Source organism: Gorilla gorilla, chromosome 4 (genome assembly GCF_029281585.2).
Source record: "Gorilla gorilla gorilla isolate KB3781 chromosome 4, NHGRI_mGorGor1-v2.1_pri, whole genome shotgun sequence".
NCBI classification, from domain to species: domain Eukaryota; kingdom Metazoa; phylum Chordata; class Mammalia; order Primates; family Hominidae; genus Gorilla; species Gorilla gorilla.
In genome coordinates, this window is record NC_073228.2 from 20165833 (window position 1) to 20185681 (window position 19849).

The window sequence follows — 19849 nt, forward strand, 5'->3', positions numbered from 1 at the left end:
GCAATTCCCTGAGCAGGCATTATTGAGATTCCAAAATTTCTTATCTCTAAATTGGGCATAGTATCATTTACCTTGTTGGGGGGGGTGGGGGATTGTTGTAAGGACTAAATGGGATAAAAGATGAGAAAGTATCCTCTGAGAATGGACAGGACATCACATAGGTGATCTGTAAGCTCTAGTTTCCTTCTCTACTCTCCTGTTTTTTTCTCATCGTCTGGAATTTCTAGAACGCTAATTGACTTCATTTTATTCTTCACTGCATTCATGAACAGAAGCAGAGACAGACAAAAGAATTCACAGAGCATATCTTTATTCTTTCCAGAACGTTCACCCTGTGATGCTGATGGTTTCCTGATTATCCAATCAAAAAGGAATGATGTTTATATCCCAAATTTGATCATAGAATTTTAGGGCTGCAGCGGAATTTAGGGAAATAGTCCAAGTCCTTCATTTCATAACCTTGCTTAGTTATTCTGTGGCAGAGGCAAAAAGAGAAACAGGGTCTTTTGATTCTCAGCCCAGAGCTTGGGCTGCTACCCCAGTTTACCTTAATACTTTCTTTCTTAAATTAGTTCCTCTGCTATTGACATTTTGCAGTTTAGTATTTCTCTGCAACAATTCAACATTGGATATGAAATATATTGGAGTAAAGTCAGGTCGATCAGAGGTACAGTTTAAAAACACACATGCACCAACTAAAATAGAATTCAACATACTTAAAATAGCATCCTAATGTGATTTAACTACCAGGCAACATTGAATGAAAAGATAGCTCAATTGTCAGAAGCAGACATGCTGACACGGCTAGGATAATGGCTTTGAACTGTGCTTTTTGGTCAGCAGAATTTTAAAAAGTGAAATGTGTAGGGGAGGAAAGACTACTTTTCTCACTCCTGGCTAGCTTTATGGTTGAGATCCCTATAGAGACCAATTAAGAAGAAAGAAAAAAATGTATACACATTGATTTAATAGGAGTCTTATGTGATATGGGAGCCTTCAGAAATGAGGGAAAGCACAATTTGTCTCAAAGAGAGAAACAGGGAAACCTGTGTATTTTTACGCTGCTTCATGAAGAAGTGGATACTCCTGGAGAGATGATGGACGGACAAAAGGGGGTGTGACCTACTGGTATTCAACTGAGGGGAACTTCAGCAAAGCCTGTTTGTTCAGATTCTTCTTAGTGTCTCTGTGTCTTTGTGAATAAGGATGTTCTTTTCCTGAGTACAGGGAGGATGCTTCTGAAATGAAGGTCTCATGACTTACTTTAGAAGAAGTCTGCTAGGTTTTATGGCTTGCTTCAGGGAAGGGGTTAGGGGAAGATAAGAGTGACATTCCTGTGTCTGCTCTTTTCTGAAATGCCAAGGGGCCCTATTTGGGAACGCTGTCTCCTAGACTCCATCAAATGTTGCATGGAACTCCAGTGTTCTGGAGCAGAGGGAAAAAAGCCGCGGAGCAGAATTTCAATTTCTCTACTGTCCTATTGTTCTACCCTCATGTCCCAACTCTTAACTCAGGAGGGGCTTCTGAAAGAATGCTGGGCTTTAATGTAGAAAGTTGTGGTGTCTTTCCAGCTATGATGCAGAAGATGGATCATAGATCTCCCCTCACTGCCACCGGGGGTTTTATAAACATCTTCAAACAAGGCTGTGAATTTAGCCTTATTAAGCATGAGTCAGTCCCAAACTAAGCTATTTACATAATTAATAATACTCAATATTGATAGATTATGAAGATAGGGTAAATATCAGTTAAGTATCAGAAAATTCAGTATTCAGCAACAAGTTACTCAGTGTATTTAAAAGATGGTAAAACAGATATAGAAAGATATTTGTTAGATTTAAAACATCTGATGAAGCAATTGATTACACTTTCTGTTGACTTTCAGGTAAACTCCAGGAAATAAGAAAGAAATCAGAGACATTTTGATATACTATTTGAATTAATTAAATTGAAACGATAGCATGGGAATAGAGAGAGGCATCCTTCCAAATTAGAACCAGAGTTTAAGTAATCAAATAGATTCAATTTAGTTAATGAGTGACTTCCAATATAACATGGTTTCCCTGTGAACTGAATTCAAACTTCAAAATTTGGGTGTGCCTGGGACTTGGCTCAATTGAGCCCTAAACATTGATCATGGTCTAGCTCCAGCTCAGCTGTCCTGTATAAATCCCTGTTGTTTGCAGCGGGCACCCTTTCCTCCAAAGAACTGCAAAATTTGTGTCTGATGGTGGTTGGGTGGGCCACTATTATTTCTACCTTGAATTACATTCCGATTTTTGACTCTTTTACTTTTTAAATGAATTGTTCTTTTTTATTTTCCTTAATTCTGACTAATCCTTCAAGACTGAGTTCAGCTGTTTTTTCCAGGAGAAGTCTCTGAATCTGTAGTTTGAATTAAGTATCTTTTCACTCAACACTCTGTACATACTTTATACTTACTGTGTTATGTTTTTGTGTGTTTTAGTCCCTGCACTTAAGATATTACAATTCAGTTAGAAAGACAATGACCTACTCATGCGTGTATATTAGTGCAGGGTCTAGAATGTAGTATGTATTCGAAAATGGCTTTTTGGAATTGTTCAATTTAACAAAAAGCACAATTCATGCATTAGACATGCTTTCTGATACATATTTTTTTCTGGATATTCCTTTGTCAGCCAGAACATTAACAGTAATTTGGTTAACGGTTTAAACTCAAAATAGCGATTTCTTATAAACCACAGAAAAACTCATTTAGAGCACCAGATCCTCCCCCCATGGAAAATTAGTTGCTCTCTTATTGTCTTTCCGTAATACTTTAAATGTGCTTCTCTTAATGCTAGGGTGACTGTATAATTTACCATCCACATTGGGTATTTCCAAGAGTAATAGTTGGCCCTATTAGTCATTATATCACAACAGCAGGCATGACCCAGGACTGTCCAAGTGATCGAGAATGAATGATCATCTTAGTGCATTAAGTTTGTACTATAATATTGGTATTAAGGTGCCTCTTTCTCCCTAGGCTGTGTGTTTCTCAGGAGTCAGAATGGCATTTATGCTCAGTAGCATGCTTTTCACATGCTAGAATGTGTTTCATGTGTGCTGAATGAATAAAGTTTCTCACAGCTATTATGATCATATCATTTTCTTCACCAAAGTACACACTTAATATATCTGACTCCACATCCTCCTTATTTCAGCCATGTCATAAACAGATGTTATGTCAGCCTCTGAGGAACAAGAAAAAATTGTGTCTGAGCACATGTCAAACACTCTTGAAACCATCAAAAGTAACAGAGAGAGACTTAAAAAGGGAAAAGCTCAAGTCTACAGGATAGAACTCTTGGATCAAGGTGGCGACTGTGACTCCAGCTGAATCAAGAGACAAGCGTGGTTGTATTGAGTTCCTTTTAAATGTACTTAATCAGTCTTCTATTGAGACAATAGGTGATATGGTTTGGCTGTCTCCCCACCCAAATCTATCTTAAACTGTAGCTCCCATGATCCCCACATGTCATGGGAGGGACCCAGTTGGAGGTAATTGAATCATGGGGGCAGGTTTTTCTCATACTGTTCTCATGATAGTGAATAAGCCTCACAAGAGCTGATGGTTTTATAAAGCGTGGTTCCCCTGCACACGCTCTCACATCTGCCACCATGTAAGATGTGCCTTTGTTCCTCCTTCACCTTCCACCATGATTGTGAGGCCTCCCCAGCCATGTGGAACTGTGAATCCATTAAACATTTTTTCCTTTATAAATTACCCAGTCTCAGGTATTTCTTCATAGCAGTATGAAGATGGACTAGTACAATAGTACATGAGGTGATTGTGCACTCATCCAACTGAAGCCTTAGAATTTGGGTCCTGCTGATTACAAATGTTGTGAGCTAAGGCACTTTCCTTTATCTCTCTCTGCCTGTGTTTCAACATCTGTAAAATGGCGAAATAATACTTCCCTTCTGCTTCTCTTCTTCCCCTTCTTTGTCATTATTATGACAATAATATATTTTGATTGTCCTCAAGGGCCTAGGTCTTGTTCATCTTTGTATCATGAGCATTGGAAATAATAAACATAGTAGGCACTCAATACATTTTTGATGAATAAGTGAATAAATGAATGCTGTCCTCAATACTCTCATAAGAAATACTGTAGGTAAAACCTTGGTTGGTCACTTTTCTCAAATGCTTGACATGTGTACATATTTAGGAGCAGCTGGAAAGGTCCATTTGAGAAATAATGAGGAGGAACAGTGAGCTTTCTCAGGCTCAGATGTGGAAGATGATACTGCATTTGTATTCTCCTTCACTGGTATTCCAAGAGCCAAGTTGAGTCCGTCATAATTGTCAGAGAACAAAACAGAGTTTCCAACATCTCACCAAATCAATCAGTGTGGTTTTAATGCTCTTTTAAAAGTTAAGATTCCTGCAGTATTTGGTTTATGGTGACTCAGATATTTTTAACCAAGGAAATTAAAGAAGCAAATAAATCTCCTGGGGGGATAGCTTAGTGGTCTAAGTCTCAGGTTGGAAATGGGGAGACTCCCTAGAACTGTAAAGTTCAAATTACAGCCACGTTGACTCACCCTTTCGTCTTTTTTGAGATAAATTGAGTTGCACTTGGTTTATGGTGGGAGAGTTGTTTGGATAAGTACCCTAAACTCCCAAGGTTTGTTTGCTCTGATTGGGACATTATAGAACTCCTGAGGCATTTTTTTCTTCTATTAGAAAATGGTTTGCTGCAATTCGTTTGGCCGCAAATTCTGATACTCAGTTGAAATGTTGGGAAAACAGAGAATTGGCTTCTCCTATAGTATATTAGACACTTAATAAAATAAAATACAGATGATTAAGAGACCTCTTTCTGCTTCCCAGATGAGTGCTTGAGACTGGGTGGGGAATAGAAGTAAAGGAATGGGGTGACAAATTTTAGGATGATTCTTTAAAAGTAGGATTTAGCAGTATGGCTAGAAAAGTAGCTCTTGGGATTTTTTAACCTATGAACACTGACACTGGAAGCCATTAGATTATTTCCAGTGAACTTTCAGAAAAAAAGCAATAGTGCTAAAGCTGTTGTATCTAGGCAATGGAACCAAACAATGGATACAGAAGTGATTTTTCGATTATTGGAAATATAAAATAAATAATCTCTACTTTTAAAAGAGAAGCTCAAAACTATAAATAATGAGACTATTAAAAACATCCAAGTAAGATTCATATGAAAACACACTAAAAGAGGAGGGCTCATATATAAACGTACACTGACGAAATGTTTGTACTTCAAAGATTCTTAAAGATTCTCTTAATGTTCCAGCAGAAAACTTAGATTATGTACAAAGGAACAAAAGCAAGCCCTTTCTCCTTAGTAATACTTTACACTAAGAGATAATCCTGGAATTCTTGGAGACTTTGGGGTGGTAATAGACAATATTGAAGTATTTCATAACATGCCATATAGCCACTCACGAGCAAAAGCAACAGAAAGATTTTCTGAAATATGAAAATATAGAGGATATTAACTCTTTGATAAAACTGCTTAGATTCAATCTAGCAATATTAGAGGTAAGTGAAGTTGATAGAGAAACATAGTATCAAGGCTGGACATAGGAATTAGAACCAGGTACTTCTTTCATGTAATACAGATGAGGGTAGAAACTCAGTAAATTCCTTACATATGCAGGTATGTATGTATGTGTGAAAAGATGCAACAGCCAAACTGAATTATTTTATTTTATTAGATACAGGATCTTGTCATGTTGCCCAGGCCAGAGTGCAGTGGTGTCTTCATAACTCACTGCAGCCTTGAATTCCTGGGCTTCAGTGATCCTCCTGCCTCCGCCTCTTGCAGGTGTATACTACCATGCCCAGCTCATTTTTCTATTTTTTGTAGAGATGGGGTCTCACCATATTGCCCAGGCTGGTTTTGAACTCCCGGACTCAAGTGAATCTCCCACCTCAGCCTCCTGAAGCACTGAGATTACAGCATGAGCTATCATACCCAGCCTGAATATTTTTAAAATGTAAAATAAATAAATCACGTCAAAATTTGGAAGTGTCACATGTATGCATGCATGTCTTTGGGATCTATTGCAGCATTTACATGAAGCCATGCTCTCCCTAGGCTACTCCAGGCTGATGGCTGAGCACAGCAGAGGATGAGAGTCGGGCCTTTTCTGCCCAATTCAGTTCTCTTTGTTCTATGGTTTCCCCATGGGCTGACTGAGACATTTTCAAAGCTGCATTGCAGTCAGAAGCCCTTCCTGCCCAGGCCTTTCTTCCCTCTTTCCTTTTCCAGGCATCAGACCTGTATTAAAATACATTTTACTGCTTCATTTCCCCTTTGTCTTTCATCCAATCAATCTCTTGGACTTCTAGTTCTATCTTGGTGTCTGCTTCCTGGAGGACTAATATTGATATAGGGTGTTTATGTGTGTACTTGCTTGTTGTGAACTGGTGGGTGGAGAAAGTAAGTTATACTAAATTAGCATTTTTGGAGGGTGGTGTCAGAGCTTAGAGAAACTAAGAAAACCATCAAAAAGGGGTCACAACAGAAAGCATGGGATTAAATGATTAAGATATGACCAAACCATTGGTCATTACATTTACAATATTGACCATTTATAATATTGTAGATGTAATGTTTTAAAACACAAAATTCAGCTACCTGCTCCTCATATAAGACCCTTCAAAGGGTTAGAAAGGTAAACAACTAAGAAAACTGGTTAGATAATTTAATGAGCAGCCGCAAAAGAGAACAGGGCAGTTGAATTCAGAGCAAGATGACAAGTAATAATTTGATAAGAATCTCATAAAAAGTTGAAAAAGAGTTTTAGAAATTTTATCAGAAGCTATAATATATAATGGAAATGAAACCTCAAATTCCAGAATGTAATCCCGGATGGCTTAGAAAATTTAAAGCTGGAGTCTTATGGTGGGTCTTGGATTAGCTGGACTCCAGTATGACTGCACACATTGATAGAATATTGAAAAAATACCTGTTAGTAAATAATTTCTGCTGCCTATGGCTCAGAATTGCCTGCTCCCCACTGCCACCCTGGCCAGTGGCTCCTCCTTTATGATCCAGGAATCAAAGATTCAATGCCCATTGCAATAGGAGATTCCAAGATGCTACTCTAGGGTCTGTATCCATTCTGACCGGTCGATGCTTGTGCTTACCTGTTGTTAAATATTATAAATAATTGCCCTGGTATGTTTCACTTCACTTACAATGCATAAATATTTCTAAGGAGATGTAGAAAGACAAGGTCCTCTGCTAAAATCAGTTAGATACACTGTGAAAGAAGCTTTGACTTTCACAGGTGATGACTAAGACCCTATCATACAATCATATTAGAAGGACCACTTAGTAAAGCCATGCCTATTCATTTATCTTAGGTGATTGAAGTACTTAGGTGATTAAAATAAGCAGCATTTAAAGAGAGATTGCTTTATCATTTATTCAAAATGCAGTTGTTTCTTTTTCTGCACATGACTTATATTAACTCTTCACTGATAAATTAGGCTTTTGCAGTTGTGTTTTTGGCCTGTCCATTTATATAATTCTTTACCCTTTTAGACGAATTACATGATTTATAAAGATATAGCAATTATATAACAAGTTGTAGATAAAATACTAAAGGCATCAAGACTTGGAGGTCATTACTCTTTGCCAGTCATGTGTCATTTAAACCAATTCAAATGTCCATTACTTTATTCAAGACTGTCTACACAATCTTTCATTCTTTCTCCTTATCCTTATTCCCCCCTCTCTCTCATTCTCACTCTCTCCCCACAATCTGAGCAGCTACAAGCAAAGTCCTTCAAGATGGCAGGGCCATAGGGCAGAAGGCATCCAGGTCCCTAATTTGGAGGAAAGCTGCCCAGGACCATCTACAGTGGACTTGCAAGTGTGAGAAAAAACCTTGGCTGGGCTAAGCCACTGATATTGGAGGTTGTTCGCTTCTTCAGCCGCCACTGATTGCCCTAATGCAGGTCTTAAACTTTTATTTCCTCTTTCTGTTGATGCAAATTAAGAAATAAAACTTATAGACATTACTCATTTTAATTTAAACGTTACTCTCCTTCCATAGAAATATGAGATTTTATCGTTCCACTCTCCCTTTGAGAAATATAAGAATTATTTGGTTATTTTAGATGAAACAACTCTAACACCAGTTTTGTTAAATTCAATTATCCCTGCAGAAAGACATTATTTTATCAGAGATTTGGGAATTCAGAAGTTAAGATTTTTTTTTAACAGCAAAACGTTAGTAATGAAAATTGTCTTAGTCTGTTTAGTGTTGCTATGAAGGAATACTTGAGGCTGCATAACTTATAATGAAAAGGGTTTATTTGGTTCACAGTTGTGCAGACTATACAAGAAACATGTCACTGGAATATATACCTGCTGAGAGCCTCAGGCTGCTTCCACTCATGGAGGAAGGTGAAGGGGAGTTGGCATGTGCAGAGATCATATGGTGAGATAGGGAGGGAGGGAGGAAGAGAGAGAGAGGGAGAAGAGGAGAAGAGGTACTTGGCTCCTTTTAACAAATAGCTCACAGGAACTAATAAGAATGAGAACTCATTCACCCACAACTGCCTCAAACACCTATTAAGTGCAATTCAGGAAAGGCGTTATTCTGTTCATGAAGTATTCACCCCCAACCTAAACACTTTTCATTAAGTGCCACCCCCAACATTGGGGATCATATTTCAACATGAGCTTTGGAGTGGACAAATATCCAAACTATAGCAAAGATCAAATTTCATGTGCAAAAATTCTTTTCCCCCAGAATATATTTTATATGAGTATAATAGACAGTTTTAGACCACTCACCACTAAATATCCAAAAAAAAAAGTAAATGTAGTGGCATGAGAAGATTTATCCATGTTTTTAAATTTATACAAAGAAGGTTTGGAATATTTACTAAAATGTCCAGTTTTCTGTCAGAATTGCGGGATAATATAGACAATACTTTCAGTAGTCTCTCAGATAAGGACTTAAAACATATCAGACCACAGAAGTAATTTCATTTTCCTCTTTTCCCAGGAAAAAAAATTAGTACACAAAACATACATAATTAGCATTTTGCTCTTGTTTGCCAGGAATGTATCATTTTTCCCTCTAGAAGTTGGCCCAGAACCAGTTAACCCCCACAGAATAATCAAAAATGAGAATTCCTATTTTGAAGCATTAAGGCACTGTATGAATTACAAGAGTCCAATCTTCTCTTGCTGAAGGGAACCCCTTGAGTTATAAGCCTATGTTTGTTAGTTAAGCAGAGTTGCATCCCACTGGTTGCTTCTATAGGTAATATTTCTATTCTGTATGTTTGACATAGAGACACTTTCATCTGTTGTTTTCTCTCTCAATCCTGATGCACAGAATTGGGTGAACACCTACATGCTTTGGTAAAGATTTAGTATGTTAACTTATTTCTCTATATGATTCTGTACCAGATGGAGGTCTTGCAAGATGCTTTGGTAGAATTTGGTAGGGAATAAATATTCTTTCAATGAACTAAGAAATAAATGACTATTTGGACATGTTTGGGTTTGGTAAGTGCTATTTAACTGAAGACAAACAAAAACAAAACAAAACAAAAAAACACCAACCAAACAAAAACAAAAAACAAACAAAAAAACTATGGCATACCCAAAATGGTGACCAAACCTGAAGTGTTACCATTTGGAGCTTCCTGATAGTATAACAGTTACTAGCTAAATGTAAAGGTCATCTCCCCTTTTGCCATAACATTATGATCAAAAACATGAACCCATGCTTTTAAAAATAACTCCTTTGGCATCAAGTGGGACAGGAGAGAGAAAAAAGAATAAGAAAGTAGAGTCATAAGTTTCACTGCTCTTCCTGCCAATATATATAAACCCACATCCAAAACACATCTCATTTACATGCCTGTTTATTTTGTTTTCATGGCTGTCTGGAAGCTCGGCCCTTTCCTTTTTTTCTAAATTGAGACAAAGAGATATTAAGATAAAGTAAACTCTGACCCTGCTCAGCTGTGTCCATCCCCAAAATGCCTTGCCATCACCACCTGGACAAATGTTCTTTATCACTGAGGGACTCAGTGAATGGGTAGGTGGGTCACTGGAGATTTGGAAAGAATACTGTGAATTCTTTTGTTCATAAATTTTAAAAAATAAATTTTGCTCTAGGAGTTACTAATTTTACTTGGTTTCAGGAAGATTTAAGGTATATGAAAGGGACATAGTGGGAGACTAAATCATTTCCTAGAAATATAAACTGAATTTGTAGAGATTTTAGAGTAGAATACATCATGCTTGAGCAGCAATTATTGATAAATTTTTGTCACTATTATTAACAAGCTCTTATCTGTGTCAAGCATTACTCTAAGTATTTGAGAAATATTAACACATTCAGTCTTAATAACAATCCTGAGATATTATTAGCCTCATTTTACAGATGAGGAAATAGGCTCATAGAACTTAAGACACTTATCCAAAGTCAAGTGTCTTGCATGTCTGTTTACAGCAAGTAAATTGAAGATCCTGATATGAATTTAGATAGTATAGCTCTCAAGTCCTATATTATTCTACAACTATCAGCTCATTATCCATATTCCTTCCCTCATGAAACTCCCTCTTTATAAACTGAATATAACTTTCCTCTTTGGATACAGGATGCATCCTTGATCAAAATTTTTCTTTAAAGTTTCTTTTCTTCCCAACACTGAGTTACTGTCATGTCTGTAGGCAGCACTCATTGCTCAGTCCTGAGGCCACATTAGGTTAGGTTTTAGAAGTAGGAGATTTTGAGTAATCGAATCCTCCAGAATTCAGTTCTCTATTTTAGAGCACACAGTTTTGTCTCATAGAGTTAGTGATTCCTCTCTGTTTCGTCTGATTTCCAAGGGCTGCGTTCAGTTTCCAGTCCACCTTTCAGAACTAATTTTTCCATTCTTAACTATTCCCTTTCTACCTTAAATGAAAATGATCAATTTGATGGTGGTAGAAAAGGCTTTCTGGAGAATAACAGCAAGGAGGTTCAGCATTGCCTCACTGAGTGAGAAAAATATGCTGGTGAAAGATTTTCTATTTTTCAAAGAGAATAAGAAATCTCCACATAAATCTCCGCAAACTCAGCCTGGACCATAAAGTAGAAAGGAGCTTTGAAAATGGGCTGTAAACCGGGCATAACCAACAACCTGTGCAGGCAATGATTCATTCTGGAATTGTTCTGCTGAAATGTAAACTCAAGGGCAAAATGGATGCTGCATGCTTTGAGTTGTTAGCCATGTCACCTCCATGGTCTGGAAGAGGAAGGCCGTGAAGAAAACGATATTAGTTGTAAAAATCAACAGTTTCTAAGAGCTTCCAAATAAAACAAGCCCTTTATTCTCTAGGTTCACAGCTCCCCAACATCCATAGCACATAATACCATTGCCTACCCTTAGTAAACAGGGTCCCTTCCTTGGCTTTTTAGTGCCCTTAAAGTACATTGATTCAGATTTTCTGAACCCTCATGATATGACCACTACTGATCTGTGTCATCCTTTGCAACTTTTTTTTTCTTTTCTCAACTTTTATTTTAGATTCAGGGAGTACATGTGCACGTGTGTTACATGGGTAAATTGCATGTACCTGGGGTATGGTGTAAAAATGATTTTGTCACCCAGGCAGTGACCATAGTATCTGATAGGTAATTTTTTGACCCTCCCCCTACCCACTAAGTAGGCCCTGGTGTCTATTGTTCCCATTTTTGTGTGCATGTGTAGTAAGTGTTTAGTTCCCACTTATAAGTGAGAACATATGGTATTTGGTTTTCTGACCCTGCGTTAATTCACTTAGAATAATGGCCTCCAGCTGCATCCATGGCTCTGGAAAATACATGATTTCATTATTTTATGGCTGCATAGTATTTCATGGTGTATATGGACCACATTTTCTTTATCCAGTACTGTTGATGGGCACCTAGGTTGATTCCTTGTCTTTGCTGTTGTGAATAGTGCATGTGTCTTTTTGGTAGAACAATTTATATTCCTTTGGGTATATACCCAGTAATGGGATTTCTGGGTTGAATGGTAGTTTCTGTTTTAAGTTCTTTGAGAAATGTCCAAACTGCTTTCCACACTGAACTAATTTACATTCCCAGCAGCAGTGTATAAGCCTTCCCTTTTCTCTGCAACCTTGCCAACATCTGTTATTTTTTGACTTTTTAATAATAGCCATTCTGTCTGGTGTGAGATGATATCTCATTGTGGTTTTAATTTGCATTTCTCTGATGATTAGTGATGATGAGCATTTTTTCATATGATTTTTGACTGTGTGGATGTCTTTTGAGAAGCATCTCTTCATGTCTTTTGCCCATTTTTAAATGGGATTGTTTGGGTTTTGCTTGATTTGTTTACATTCCTTATAAATTCTGGATATTAGACGTTTGTTGGGTGCATATTTTGTGAATATTTTCTCCCATTCTATAGGTTGTCTGTTTGCTATGTTGATAATTTCTTTTGCCGTGTAGAAACTCTTTACTTAAATTAAGTCCCACTTGTTTATTTTTATTTTTGTTGCAATTGCTTTTGGAGAGTTCATCATGAAATTTTTGCCAAAGCCTATGTGCAGAATGGTATATCCTAGGGTTTTTTCCAGGGTTTGTACAGTTCTAGGTCTTACACTTAAGTCTTTAATCCATTTTGAGTTGATTTCTGTATATGGTGAAAGGAAAAGGTCACATTTCAATCTTCTGCATATGGCTAGCCAGTTATCATAGCACCGTTTATGGACTACATAGTCCTTTCCCCATTGCTTGTTATTGCAGACTTTGTCAAAGATCAGATGATGGTAGGTGTTGCTTTATTTCTGGGTTCTTGAGCCTGTTTTACTGGTCTATGTGTCTGTTTTTGTACCAGTACCATGCTGTTTTGGTTACTGTAGCCTTGTAATATAGTTTGAAGTTGGGTAGTATGATGCCTCCAGCTTTGTTCTTTTTGCTTAGGATTGCTTTGCCTATTTGGGTTCTTTTTTGGTTCTATATGAATTTTAGAATAGTTTTTTCTAATTCTGAAAAATGGCATTGGTACATTGATGAAATAGCATTGAATCTGTAAATTGCTTTGGGCATTATGGCCATTTTAACAGTATTGATTCTTATGCATGAGCATGGAATGTTTTTCCATTTGCTTGTGTTGTCTCTGATTTCTTTCAGCAGCGCTGTATAATTCTCATTGTATAGATCTTTCACCTCCCTGATTAGCTGTATTTTTAGGTATTTTTTTGCGGCTATTGTAAATGGGATTATATTTTTGATTTGACTCCCAGCTTGGATATTATTAGGGTATAGGAATGCTACTGGTTTTTGTACATTTATTTGGTAGGCTAAAACTTTACTCAAGTTGTTTATCACTAGTAGGTGCCTTAGATATAGACTATGGGGTTTTCTAGGTAAAGAAACATGTTGTCTTAAAGAGAGAAATTTTGACTTCCTCTCTTTCTATTTTGATGCCTTTAATTTCTTTCTGTTGCCTAAATACTTTCACTAAGACTTCTAGTACTATGTTGAATAGAAGCAGTAAGAGTGGGCATCCTTTTCTGCTTCTGATTCTCAAGGGAAATACTTTCAGCTTTTGCCCATTCAGTATGATGTTGGCTGTGGGTTTGCCATAGATGGCTTATTATTTTGAGGTATGTTTCTTCAATGCATACTTTGTTGATGGTTTTAACATGAAGGGATATTAAATTTTACTGAAAGCCTTTTCTACATCTACTTAGATGATCTTGTGGTTTTTGTTTTTAGTTCTGTTTATAGGATGAGTCACATTTATTGATTTGTGTATGTTTAATCAACCTTGCATATCAGGAATAAAGCTAGAATTTATACTGGATTTGCTTTTTTAAATGCTGCTGGATTTGGTTTGCTAGTATTTTGATGAGGATTTTTGCATCTATGTTCATCAGAGAAATTGGCCCGAGGTTTTCTTTTTTCATTGTGTCTCTGCCAGGTTTTGGTATCAGAATGATGCTGGCCTGATAAGATGAATTAGGGAGGAATCTCTTCTCCTCAATTTTTTTGGAATAATAATTTCAGTAGGAGTGGTATCAGCTCTTCTTTGTACCTCTGGTAGAAGTTGGCTGCGCATCCATTTAGTCCAGGGATTTTTCTGGCTGGTAAGTATTACTGATTTGGTTTTGGAACTCATTATTGGTCTTTTTAGGATTTCAATTTCTTCCTGGTTCAATCTCAGGGGGTAGTATGTTTCTGGGAATTTACCTATTTTTTTCTGGGTTTTCTAGTTTGTGCAGAGGTGTTCATGATAGTATCTGAGGGTTTTTTGTATTTCTGTGGGGTCAGAGGAAATGCCACCTTTATTTCTGATTGTGTTTATTTCAATCTTCTCTCTCTTTTTCTTTATTAATCTAGCTAGCAGCCTATCAATCTTGTTTATTCTTTCAAATAACCTTTTTTTTTGTTTGTTTCATTGATCTTTTGTGTGGATCCCTGCATCTCAATTTCATTCACCTTAGCTCGGATTTTGGTTATTTTTTTTTCTTCTGTTAGCTTTAGAGTTGATTTGCTCTTGTTTTTCTAGTGCCTCTGGGTGTGATATTAGGTTTTTAATTTGAGATTTTTCTACTTCTTGATATAGGTATTTAGCACTATAAACTTTCCTCTCAACATTGCTTTAACTGTGTCCCAGAGATTCTGATATGTTGTATCTTTGTTTTCATTAGTTCGAAGAATTTTTAAATTTCTGCCTTAGTTTTGCTCTTTACCCCAAAATCACTTAGGAGCAGTTTGTTCAATTTCCATGTAATTGTATGGTTTTGAGAGATCGTCTTTGTATCAACTTCTATCTTTATTGCACTGTGGTCTGAGAATGTAGTTGGTATGATTTCATATTTTTTTAATTTGTTGAGAATTGCTTTATGGCCGGGTGCGCCATTGATTTTAGAGAATGTGCCATGTGAAAATAAGAAGAACGCATATTCTGTTGATTTTTTTGGGTGGAGTATTCTGTCATCACTGTTAGGTCCATGTGGTCAAGTGTTGAGTTTAGGTCCTAAATATCTTTGCTAATTTTCTGCCTCAATGATCTGTTTAACACTGTCAATGAGGTGTTAAAGTCTCCCACTATTATTGAGTGGTTATGTAAGTCTCTTTGAGGGTCTCTGTTAACTTATTTTATGAATCCGTGTACTCCAATGTTGGGTGCATATATATTTAGAATAATTAAGTCTTCTTGTAAAATTGAACCCTTTGTCATAATGTAATGCTTTTTCTTATCCTTTTTTTTTTTTTTTGAGACGGAGTCTCGCTCTGTCACCCAGGCTGGAGTGCAGTGGCACGATCTCAGCTCACTGCAAGCTCCGCCTCCTGGGTTCACTCCATTCTCCTGCCTCAGCCTCCCGAGTAGCTGGGACTACAAGCGCCCACCACCATGCCCGGCTAATTTTTTGTATTTTTAGTAGAGACGAGGTTTCACCGTGTTAGCCAGGATGGTCTTGATCTCCTGACCTCATGATCCACTGGCCTCGGCCTCCCAAAGTGCTGGGATTACAGGCGTGAGCCACCATGCCCAGCCTCCTTATCCTTTTTGATCATTATTGATTTAAAGTCTGTTTTGTCTGAAATAAGAATAGCAATCCCTCCTCATTTTAGTTTTCCATTTGCTTGATAGATCTTTCTCCATTCTTTTACTTTGAGTCTATGAGTGTCATCGCATGTGAGACTGGTCTCTCAAAGACAGCATACAGTTGGGTCTTGCTTCTTTATTCAACTTGCCACTCTGCCTTTTAAGTGGGGTGTTTAGCCCATTTACATTCAAGGTCAATATTGATATATGAGAATTTGGTCCTGTCATGTGTTGTTAGCTGGTTGTTATGTAGACTTGATGGTATAGTTTCTTTATAGTGTTAGTGGGCTATGTATTTAAGTGTGTTTTTTGTAGTGGCAGGTATCAGTCTTTCATTTCCATATTTAGTACTCCTTTAAGGACCTCTTATAAGACAAGTCTGTTGGTAATGAATTTCCTTATCATTTGTTTGTCTGAAAAGGATTTTATTTCTCCTTTGCTTTTGAAGCTGAATTTGGCTGGATATGAAATTCTTATTTGGAATTTGTTTTCATTAGGGATGCTGTGTATAGGCCCCCAGTCTCCTCTGGCTTGTAAGGTTTCTGCTGAAAGATCCACTGTTAGCCTGATGGGGTTTCATTTCTATGTGACCTGCCCTTTCTGTTTAGCTATCTTTAAGATTTTCCTTTTACATTAACCTGTGAATTGGATGACAAATGGAGAATTGGATGACTATATGTCTTGGGGATAATTGTCTTGTATAATATCTTGCAGGGGTTCTCTGAATTTTCTAAATTTGCATTTCAACCTCTCTAGTGAGGTCAGGGAAGCTTTTGTGGACAATATCTTCAAATATGTTTTCCATATTGCTTGCTCTCTCTCCATCTCTTTCAGGAATGCCAATGAGTTGTAGGTTTGGTCTCTTTACATAATCTCATATTTCTTGGAGGTTTTGTTCATTTTTTAAAATTCATTTTTCTTTATTTTTGTCTGCCTTTGTTGATTTGAAAGAAGTGGTTTTTGAGCTTTGAGATTCTTTCCTTAGCTTGATATATTGTTTTTAATACTTCCAGATGCATTATGAAATTTCTATAGTGAAATTTTAATTTCCAGAATTTCAGTTTGGTTCTTTCTAAAATGGCTATGTCATCTTTCAAGTCTTGGATTGTTTTACTGCTTTTCTTGGATTGGGTTTCAGCCTTCTCCTGTATCTCTTTGAGCTTGCTTGCCATCCAGAATCTGAATTCTATGTCTATCATTTCCATCATTTGAGTTTGGTTAATAACCGTTGCTGGAGAGCTAGTGCAGTTGTTTGGAGGTAAGAATACACTTTAGATTTTAGAGTTGCCAGAATTTTTGCACTGCTTCTTTCTCATCTGTTTGAACTCATGTTTCTTTAATCTTTGAAGTTGTTATCCTTTGGATAGGGCTTTTAGATTTTATGTTCTTTGATACTCTTGAGGGCTTGTTTGTGGCACAAGTTGAATTTAGTCAATTGCCTTTGTTTCTGGATGCTTTCAGGGGGCCAAGGCTCAGCTCAGCACTTCTGGTTTGTGTGTTGTAACCCTCAGGACCTAGGACCAGGCTCGTACCTTTGTTTTCTGGCCCCTCGAGGTCAAACACCTGCTGCACTGGAGGGGCCAAGGTGTTCCCAGTCCAATGACAACAATACTCCCATGGGGGTTGCCAGCAAAAAGTGCTGCAGTGGGGCAGCAGGAGTCCATGGGAGAGTGTGCTGCAGTGGGTGGTGGGGGGGGGGGTGCTGCAGGCAAGTGTGCACCAGTGAGTAGGCTGGGGGGCCATTTGTGTGGCAGTAGGTTGGGGCCCATGGGTGTGTGTGCACCAGTGGGATGGTGAGAGAGGCTGCAGGCATGTGTACTCTGGTGGGATAGTGATGGGTCCCTGTGTGTGTATACCAGCAAGGTTGCAGGGGTAGGCCACGGTGAGTGTGTGCTGGTAAGGTGGCAGCTCGTTTCTGTGTGTGTGTGTGTGTGTGTGCTCACCAGTGGGGAAGCAGTGGGAGGCTGCAGGTGAGTGTGTGCTGGTGGGGGAAGGGTACAGGTGGAGGCATCCTGGTGGAGGTTCATCTGCAAAAGTGCTCCAACAGGAAGGTGGGGACTGTCAGTGAAGGAGCTATGGTGGTAGCCACTGGCAAGCATTTCAGCAGGGCAGCTGAGGCTGTTCTGCAAATATGTGTGGCAAGGCAGGGACCCTGGGAGAGGCCAGCAGAAGAGGTCGTTCAGATAAGACTGGCTCCATCCCATGGGTAAGACAGCCCTGCTCTTTCCCAGTCCAGCTGCTAACAAACTCTAAACCCACCTAGAGGAGTATGGTGAGTCTTGGGGGATGGGCGTCCATGGCCATGCTCCACTGCAGTTGTTCCTGCACCAGACCCTCTGGGCTCCATGCTGCCTGGAATTCTGTCTCTGCCAAGACTCTAGGCAGTTATTCCTGTCAACTCAAATGTCCATGGGGGTCATGGGGTCTCTCACAGCTAGGATCTCAGAGGTCTTTGATATGGCTCTTCATTCTCAGACCATTCTCAGAGGTCTGAGAATGGGCTGTTCCATGCCTATTTCACTCGCCCCTTCCTGGGAGCCACTTGAAGCCAGGAATGAGTCCTGGTGCTTGGCAACTTGGTGCACAGTTCCCAGCTTCCTCCCCTTTCAGCCTTGGGATCTGCATCCTCCCTGTATCCAATCCACTCTCAATGTCTTCTTTCTGAATATCTGTTCTGAGAGTGCCAGTCTACTTGACAGTCTGGTCTCTCTATGTGGGAGAAGCTTTTTTGGGCTGTGTCTAATCCTTGACTCTTCCTTCCAACTTTCTCCTTTACACTTTAGGATCTTTCTGTGTTTTAATATCTTTCCGGTTCTCCTGACTCTGCTGTGTTTTGGACTTGCTATTCTGCCCTTTGAAATTAGAGCTCCTTACTGTGCTTCTGCCTCATTTTTCACACAGCTACTTCCACTCATCTATGAACTATCAACCTAGATTTTGCCTCTCTTGGAAAACTTTCCTGCACTGCCTCCCCACATAGATCAGGTGCTCCAAGTACCCTAAGCACATTTTCCCTCCCAACAGGCTTATCCTCCTGCAAAAGAACATCAGTGTGGGCATTTAATTGCTCAAACCAGGACACTCTTAAGAGAGGGGGCAACTATTAATAATTATTCTGAAACAACACACAGAAACCAGGACTGTCCCAGAAAAAACTGGTCTGTCTTGTCAGTGTTTCTGGAATTTTATATTGAATTGCATGCTTTCCTCACCATCAGTAGCTTATTGGCAAAGTAGAACCTCATTCATATTTTATTTTCTGCTTTGATATGGTTTGAATATTTGTCCCATCCAAATCTCATGTTAAAGTATAATCCCTCATGTTGGAGGTGGGGCCTGGAGGGAGGTGATTGGGTCATGGGGGCGGATCCCTCATGGCTTGGTGCTGTCCTCATGACAGTGAGTTCTCACGAGATCTGGCTCTTCCCTCCCTGCTTGCTCCTGCTCTCGCCATGTGATGTGCCACTCCAGCTTCGTCTTCTGCCAGGAGTAAAAGCTCCCTGAGGCCTCCCCAGAAGCTGAGCAGATGCCAGCACCATACTTTCCATAGAGCCTGCAGAATGTGAAGAATTTAACCTCTTTTCTTTATTAAAAAATTAAACCTCTTTTCTTTATATATTATTAACTTATTAATATATTATTAATTTATAAAGAAAAGAGGTTTAATTCTTTCATAAAGGAAAGAGGTTTAATTCTTCATGTTCTGCGGGCTTTATGGAAAGCATGGTATTTCTTTATAGCAACACAAGGAATGGCCTAACCACGTGTTTATTCATTTGTTCTATCTCATTGCCTAATGCATAATTGCAGCTCAAAAATAGTACCTATTATATAAAAAACAATTATACTTGTAAATGTATAAATGTATATATATATGTACAACAAAATAACGTTTCTATGGAGCTGTATAATAGCAAAATATAAAATAATATATGTATGTGCCTATTGTCTGTCAGGCAGTGAGCTTATTTACCATGTATTGAAATATTGATTTTTATAATTCTCACTTTATATACGGGAATGCTGTGGCACAAGGAAGTATAGAGATAAGATTTAACCTCTAATCAATCAGTCAGATGCTAAACCACCAGTGTGCTCTGTGATAGTTAATTTTAAGTGGCAACTTAACTGTCAACCAGACATGTCCAGCTATCTGGTTAGACATTATTTCTGGGTATGTCTGTGTTGGTGTTTCTGAAAGAGGTTAGCATTCAAATAGGTAGACTGAGTAAGGTAGATTGCCCTTGCCAATGT